The sequence below is a fragment of the Pteropus alecto genome, unplaced genomic scaffold (genome assembly GCF_000325575.1).
Source record: "Pteropus alecto unplaced genomic scaffold, ASM32557v1 scaffold119, whole genome shotgun sequence".
Taxonomy (NCBI): Eukaryota; Metazoa; Chordata; class Mammalia; order Chiroptera; family Pteropodidae; genus Pteropus; species Pteropus alecto.
In genome coordinates this window covers 2,332,141-2,340,581 of record NW_006442487.1, presented here as the reverse complement: position 1 = coordinate 2,340,581, position 8,441 = coordinate 2,332,141, and the positions used below count along the sequence as shown (strand labels likewise).

The 8,441-nt window shown below is 33.8% G+C and overlaps 1 long non-coding RNA gene and 1 pseudogene across 2 annotated transcripts in view; one reads left to right on the top strand and one right to left on the bottom strand.

The window, feature by feature from the left end:
* Positions 1-6,833, bottom strand: part of LOC107196363 — a 158,847-nt gene extending 152,014 nt beyond the window's left edge. The window contains exon 1 of one of the 2 annotated variants that reach the window (XR_001517760.2): positions 6,687-6,833. This is a non-coding gene — a long non-coding RNA (uncharacterized LOC107196363). Of the gene's footprint in view, positions 1-3,089; positions 3,449-6,686 lie in introns of those variants that run through there. The other variant, XR_001517759.2, reaches the window with a different exon arrangement.
* On the top strand, positions 3,664-3,762 carry LOC112470883 (annotated as a pseudogene).
* Positions 6,834-8,441: the final 1,608 nt, after the last annotated feature.

Below are 8,441 nucleotides of genomic sequence, written 5' to 3'. Positions count from 1 at the left end.
CATATATGTATTATGTAAGATCTGTTATATATATACATATGCAAAATATGTACATGTGTTATACAAAATTGGAATCATACTGCATATACTTTTTAGTATATAGTAAAATTTTTCCTTAAAACATTGAAATGCTGCATAGGATTTTACAATATAGATGTAAATTATAAGCTAATTTAGCCATTCTCTGTGCTAGACATGTAGGTTTTTTCAAATTTCTGCTACCATACACAAGATAGATAAATATTCATCTACATTTTTGTGCACAACTCTTATTATTTACTTAGGACAATTTCCTAGAAGTACAACTTAGGGGACAAAAAATAAGAAGGTTTTCAGATACATATTGCCAAATTACTTTCCAGTAAGTTTAAACCAGTCTACACTTTTACAAGCAGTACATGAGCATTCCCATTTGCTACATCTCATCAATGCTAGTTAAAATTTATTAATATTTTAATTATATGCAATCCTTACTAAGAATAGGGTATTATAAGCTTAAATAATAAGAAAAGGATTGTTATAACAAGATAGTAATGAACGTTCAGCATACATAGGGACAACTTGAGATAGCGATGACTGAAAAAGGGAGGATTCAAGATTCAAATTCTCAAAAGAGAATGGCACGCACAGAAGAAAATGGACATCTGTAGATATATAATTATCCTTTACATATTCGAAATGGTAACCAAACACAGAAGATTTAGAATTGAATTATATAACATAAAACAAGAAGAACCATAGGGAAAACTCACATAATCCAACCAAAATAAAGAAAACAGAAGGACAAGGAAGAAATGGAAACATCAAGCTACCAGAAAGCAAAAGATAAAATGGCTTTAAGAAGGCCTTATATTTCAATAATCACCCTAAATGAAAATGGACTTAACTCACCAATAAAAGGGCACAGAGTTGCAGTTTGGATCAAAAAACAAAACTTAACCATAGGCTGCCTCCAAGAGACACATCTTAGCACCAAAGACAAATATAGGCTCAAAGTGAGAGCGTGGAAAATGATATTTCAAACAAATGGCATTCAGAGAAAAGGGGAGTAGCAGTACTAATATCAGATGAATTAGACTTTAAAATAAAAAAGCTAAAGAAATATTTTGAGGGACACTTTAGAATGATAAAGAGAATCATGAACCAAGAAGACATAACATTTATTAATATCTACGTTCCTAGTCAGGGAATCACAAAATATGAGAGCAATTACTAACAAAACTTAAAGGAGAAACAGACCAAAACACTATCACAGTAGGGGACCTAAATACCCCACTGTCCGATATGGACAGATCATCTAAACAGAAAATCAATAAGGAAATAGCATCCTTAAATGACCCATTAGACCAAAGGACATAATTGACATTTACAGAGCCTTCCATTCTGAAACAGCTGCTTATACATTCTTCTCTAGTGAACAAGGAACATTCTTAAGAATCGACCACATACTAGGACACAGAGATAGCCTCAACAAATATAGGAGGTTTGGAATCATACCAACCATATTCTCTGATAATAATGCTCTGAAACTAGAGATCAACAGCAAAAACAAATCAGGAAGAATCACAAATACATGGAGATTAAACAACATGCTACTGAAAAATAATTGGGTCAGAGAAGAAATAAAAAGAGAGATCAAGAGATACATAGAAACTAATGATAATAATAGGACAACATATCAAAACTTTTGGGACACAACAAAAGCGGTCATAAGAGGAAAGTTCATATCATTACAGGCCTAGCTCTTAAAACGAGAATGAGCCCAAATAAACAACCCAATGCTTCATCTTTAAAAATAGAAAAGGAAGAACAAATGAAGACTAAAGTTAGCAGAAGGAAAGAAATAATCAAAATTAGAGCAGAAATAAACAAAATAATAAAAAAAAAGCAATAGAAAAAAATAAATGTGACAAAAGAGCTGGGTCTTTGAGAAGAGTAATAAAATTGACAAACCCGTGGCTAGACTCACTAAAGAAAAAAGAGAAAGGACACAAACAAAATCAGGGATGAAATTTGAGGAAATTACCACTGATATCGCATAAATACAATGGATCATTCAAGAATACTATGAAAAAGTATATAACACCAAATTTAATAACCTAGATTGAATCAAGAAGAACTAGAAAATCTAAATAAAACAATCAGCAGTATGGAAATTGAAACAATAATCAAAAACCTACCAAAAAGTAAATGTCCAGGACAATATGGCTTCACCATATGCTTTTCAAACTCTTACAAAAAATCGAAGAAGAGGAAATACTTACCAACACTACCCTGGTACTAGAACCTGGTAAAGATAACACAAAAAAGAAAACTACAGACCAATATCTTCTATGAACACAGATGCAAAATCCTAAATAAAGTACTAGCAAATAGAATACAACACTAAAAAGATTATATATACATTATGACCAAGTGGGCTTCATCCTAGGGGCACAGGGATGGTTTAACCTAAGCAAATCGATTAATGTGATACACCACAGAAACAAATTAAAAAATAAGTATCATATGATCATATCAATAGATGCAGAAAAAGCCTTTGATAAGATACAGCATCTATTTATGATCAAAACACTTAACAAAATTGGTATAGAAGGAAAGCACCTTAACATAATAAAGGTCATCTATGACAAACCATCAGCCAACGTTATACTTAATGGTGAAAAAATAAAACCTTCCCTCTAAGATCAGAAACAAGGCAAGGCTGTCCATTATCGCCACTGTTATTCAATATAACATTGGAAGTTCTAGCGAGTGCATTCAGGCAAGAGAAAGATATAAAAGGCATCCAAGTAGTAAATGAAGAAGTCAAACTTTCACTATTTGCTGATGATATGATTCTCAATATAAAAAACCCTAAAAACTCCACATGAACACTACTAGAAAGAATAAGCAAATACAGTAGTCTCTGAAAACAAAATCCATAGTTCAAAAATCCATAGCGTTCCTATACTTTAATAATGAAATGTTAGAAAAAGAAGTGGGAAAATTAATTCTTTTTGCAATTGCAACAAAAGTTATAAAATACTTAGGAATAAATTTAACAAAACATGTGTAATCTGCAGCCCGTGTTGTTGAGTCTGACTTACCTCTGAAAGTTGAGATGAAATTGAGAAACTTTACAGTCCACCCTACCACAATCCTAAATGGAGTTTAATGTTACTTGAGAGTAGCTTACTAGGATAAGGCAGGGGTGCCTAATTCCTTGTTTTGTTTTAAATCAAATGTCAGTCAGATAAAATACATTTGAATGTTACATTGCCTCCAAAGAAACAGAAAACAATTCTCTGACTGAGGTGATTTGAAACAGCATCTGATATGATTTGTTAACAATTCTACTAAGAAATAGATGTTTCAAATCAGTGTGTTCAAACCATTGCAGAAAGTTGTCGTTGCCTTGTCTAAGTCAGTCAAGATATGAATAATAACTGAGAGGCACAGAGTAACTAAAAATATATCTACCACAAGAAGGATACACAATAAAGGTTTAACAGTTTTTTTTTTTTTTTAAAGCCTGTTACTGTCCAGGACAACTTAAAAAAAAAAAAATTCTCTCTTTTGACTCCAAGCAGAATGGAAAGAAGTTTTCAAGTTTGCCCTGTCTTTGGCTGCATGCCACCCAAAAGCATTCATCCATTACTAAACTAAAAGTGACTTCACAGTGCTCAATTCAGCAGCATATATAATTGAAATGATTCAGAGAATATTACCATGGCCTCTGCAAAGGGTGACACGCCGATTCATGAAACATTTCATAATTTTGAAACAGACATTTTCATATATTATGCTATAAGTGAAAATGGTAAAACTCTATAATGGTGAGTCTAGTATTATGTTCCAAAATTGCAGATGTATTTACCCCTTGATCCAGCAATCCCAAGTCTACAAATTTATCATTTAGGAATACTTTCACACATATGAAATGATGTATTTACAAGATTTTTCACCAGGCATTGTTTGTGATTGCAAAGGATTAGAAAAATACAAAAGTCTATCAAGTGAGAACCAATTAAATAAACTTTGTTACATCTATACAATGGACTATAATGCAGACAGAAAAAAATGAGGATGTTCTTTACATATTGATATAGAAAGATATCCAAATATACAATAAAAATACTGCTTCATGGTATAGAACAATGGTATATCTTAGGTTAACTTTTATATAAAAAAGAGGACATGATAATATATATTTATATTTGCTTGTATTTGCATAAAGAAACAAAACAAACTAATAAAATGATTACCTATAGCAGACATAGAAAATTATAGTCAGCAGGTCTGCTGCCTATTTTTATAATAAAGTTTTATTGAAACACAACCATACCATTTGTTTCTGTGTTGTCTATGGCTTCTTTTGCACTACAATGGCAGAATTGAGTAACAACAACAGAGACCACATGGCATGCAAGCCTAAAATATTTATTACTTGGCCTTTTACAGGAAAAGTTTGCCAATTCCTGACCTACAGAGTAGGAGGAATGGATAGGGATAGAGACAGAAGTAAGATTTCTCAATGTACACACTCTTTTATATCGCTTGGTTTTTCAACTTACGAATGGATATATTGCCTTTTTATAAAAATAAAAACAAAATCAATGAAATCTTATTTGCATCTTCTGGGTAAGAAACAGTAATAAACCTAGAGGAGGAATTTGTGTTTCTGCTTGGAGTCGCTGTAGTTATTTCTTAACAAATATTTGTGAAATTAAAAATATTCAATTTACATAATTAATTTTTAAATGAAAAAATTACATTATGGTTATTTCCTATGTTGCACTTTCAAAAATTACCTACATACACAGTAGCCTGAAGTGCTCCTCTTTGACTACTTCATACACATATATGGAGTGTACTAAGCACAAAGCACTTTGCTATGTCGGTGGTAAAAATTATAATTGTTGATATTATGATTAACACTTAATCTAATATATATTGAGTTCTCATTATGTCACATACTGTTTTTGAGCTTTATATATTGTGTCACTTAATCGTCACAACATCCCAAATTTATAACTTCAACCCAGTCTTCTTTACTGAATTTTAGACTCATAAAGCCAACTGCCTACTCAACTTCTCCACTTGGATGTTGAAACTGAGGGTCCTTATGACTTTAAGTTTAACTTTAAATCCTAGCTCTAGAAATTGCCTCTCTCCCCACTCCCTCCCTCTCTCTCTCTGTCTCCCTCTGTCTCTCTCTCCCTCTCTCTCCTTCTCCTTCTCAATAGATAGTTAGATATAGATATGTAGAAATAGATAGATATACAGATAGATAGATATCCTTCAGAGGCCTAGCCTTTCCCCCAAATAATCAACAACCCCTCCAAAACAGAAAAAGACAGTAGTTCAGACCTAATGATCACAAGGTCCAGACCTCTGGCAGGCTAAAGATAACATCTTGACCTAAGTTACGTTTCAACTCCTGAGCCTAAGGTGGAACAACCTCCTGGCTACTTTCCCATGAAACTAGACAAAAGGACACAAACAGACCTCAGAAATGTCCTCAAGATCTAAAGAAATTATTTATTTCCCTTACCTCACCTCTGACCAATCATCTCCCAGCAAGACTGGAAACTCCTAACCCACAGTGTCTTGTGATTTTTTTCCTATATAATCTGTAACCCACATGCCATCAGAGAGTTTGGGCTTTTCAACATTAGCTTCCGTGTTCTCCTGGGTGGCGCAATTCATAATAAAATAGCCAATCTTTCTCTACTGCAATTCTCAGCGTTTAGTATTTGGCTCTAGTTGTGCTGGATGGATGAACTCTTTTTGTTTGATAATGGTATCTAATAGACATCTCAAACTCTATTCCCCCAAAACTAAACTGTGGATCTTTCTCCTCGCACATATACCTGCTCCATCCATAGGCTTCTTCAGCTGGTTAGGTAGCAATTATATCCTACTAGATTCTTAGTGGAAACACTCAGAGTCTTCCTTAACCTGTCTTTTCCTCTCACATGGCATGTCTCAACTATAAAACGACCTATGAAATTACCCATAAAAATTGTCTAGAATCTCACTATTTCTCACCATATCCACTACTACCACCCTGTTCTGATATTCTGGGCCACCATCATCTCTCGGTTTACTATGACAGCATCCTTACTGATTTACTTGTTTCTCCTCTTGTCCCTTTACAATCTATTTCCAACATAGTAGTCATAATTATCTCTTTAAATGTAAGGTTGACTGTGTTACTTCTCTTCTAAGTACCCCACAGTGGCTCTCATTTTCATTCTGAGTAAAAGCCATTGTCCAAGTCTTTATTCATCTGAGGCCTACCCTGATCATCTATCTGAAAGAAAAATTCTATGCTCCTAATTCCCACACCAACCCTACCCATTGACTTACCCTGTTCTATAATTTATGTTTTCATATAATTTTCATCTTTTAACAGTATATCATTTTCCCTATTTATATGTTTTGTTTATCTGTCCATGTAGTAAAAATAAAACTCTCAAATATTTGTTGAATTAATGAACAATTTCTTGGGATGTAGGTATTATTTCTTCCCCCATTGTACAGAAGAGGAAAGAAAGGCTCAGAAAGGTTAACTGTTTTGCCTCATGGTCAGAAAATTAATCAGAGGAAGGGCAGATAATTAAACCCAAGTACTTCAGACTCTAAAACTTAACCACTCAACAACTTCATGCAATTTATAGTATAGTGCCGGTCATACTAACCTGTGTGTATATTGTTCAGGCACAATGGTAGTTGTGAAGCAGGGTCATCTGTTGTCATAGACTTTGAATATAGCTCTCCAGAGAACACAGCAAAAGCAAGTGATGAAATGGTGTCATCTAGGTTGGCAGTTTCTGATATACTCTAACCTGGATGATGGGAAAAAGGAATACTTGAATTAGTTTTACCATCAACCTACATTTTCTTCTTCACTTATTCTGCACAATTGTGTTAATGATTCTTAGGCCAAGTCAAATAAAACATTTCCAACTGCCTGAATTGCAGAGTCATTCCATGAGTAAATTCCATTAAAATTTCATGCCAAGGCATGGTGTGAGTATTTAGGCAATGTCCTTTGGGCAAAAGAGCCCCAGGAAGTAGAAACCTTTGCTAAATGTGAATTAAGACTAAGACTTCAGCATCTCCCTTCAGGTAGGCTCCAACTTCTAATGCAGCCTAAGGGGCAGAGAGTGCACTGAAGGAATTCACAAAGTTTTCACAAAATTACCATGACCTAGTAATTCTGCTCTCTTATAAATGCCTACTGAATGTTTTACTTAGTGAAAGCATTTATAGGATGGTGACACTCAGAATATGCTTATAGTGCAGCTCCTCCTGGGATAGGGGACTGGTGGGCTCTAGGGAATTTGCCCTTTATACTTCCATGTAATTTGCCATTGATTGCTCAATGCCCAGTGGAAGTAACTAGGCCAGAGCCTTTTAAACTAGGTCCTTAGGACTCCTAAGGTGCTTACTAAATTTTGCATGATATTTTATGGGTGAACTTAAGACTACAGATGCTTTTATAAAGTGCTAATATTTTTAAAAATAACTTTTTGTGATTCTTAATTCTGTATCCTGTCTTTACCTCATCTCTCTCTCTATCTAGATAGATAGGTAGATAGATAGATAGATAGATAGATAGATAGATAGATAGAGAGATATATAGAAGAAAAAAACTATCTAGCTATCTCCATTCATCTATTGATGGATGCCTAGATTACTTCCATATCTATTGTGAATAATGCTGCAATGAACATAGCTTTTCAAATTAGTGTTTTCATTTTCTTTAGATAGATAGCCAGAAGTAGAATTGCTGGGTTATATGTCCTGTTTTTGATTTTTTAAGGAATCTCCATACCATTTTCCATAGTGGCTGCATCAATTTACACATGTTGCCTGTAGAGCAAGCGATAGAATATAGTGGCTTAGAAAACTGATCCTAGAACCAGAATACTTGAATTCAAATCCTGACTCAGCCATTTACTATGAATTCTTGGGCTCATTAGTTAACCTCATCAATCTGTTCACTCATTGGTAAAATGGGCTATTTTGAGAATTCAATGGATGTATCTAAAATGTTTAGTACAATACTGACATATAGTACTTCTATTTTTTATATACTCTCAAGTATGAGACAGTACAATGAGAGGAAACATAGTCTTGGAATCGGCAGGCATGGTTCTAGAATCCCAGCTTTATCATAGACCACTGTGCAACTTTAAGTTAGGCAACTTAATTTCTGCCCCCGCCCCACACACACACCAATTTATTTTACCATTGCATGAGAAGATTGAACTAAACAATCTCTAAAGTTTTTTCCAGTTCTAACAATGAATAATGTTCTATGATACTCTTTAATAAGGATCAATCCAGAAAAATGTTATAATACAATAGTTTTTACTTCTAGGCCTAAAATACATTTTACTTCACAAGGAATGCTGTAGAAAGAAAAATAAATAAATTTTATTATAACA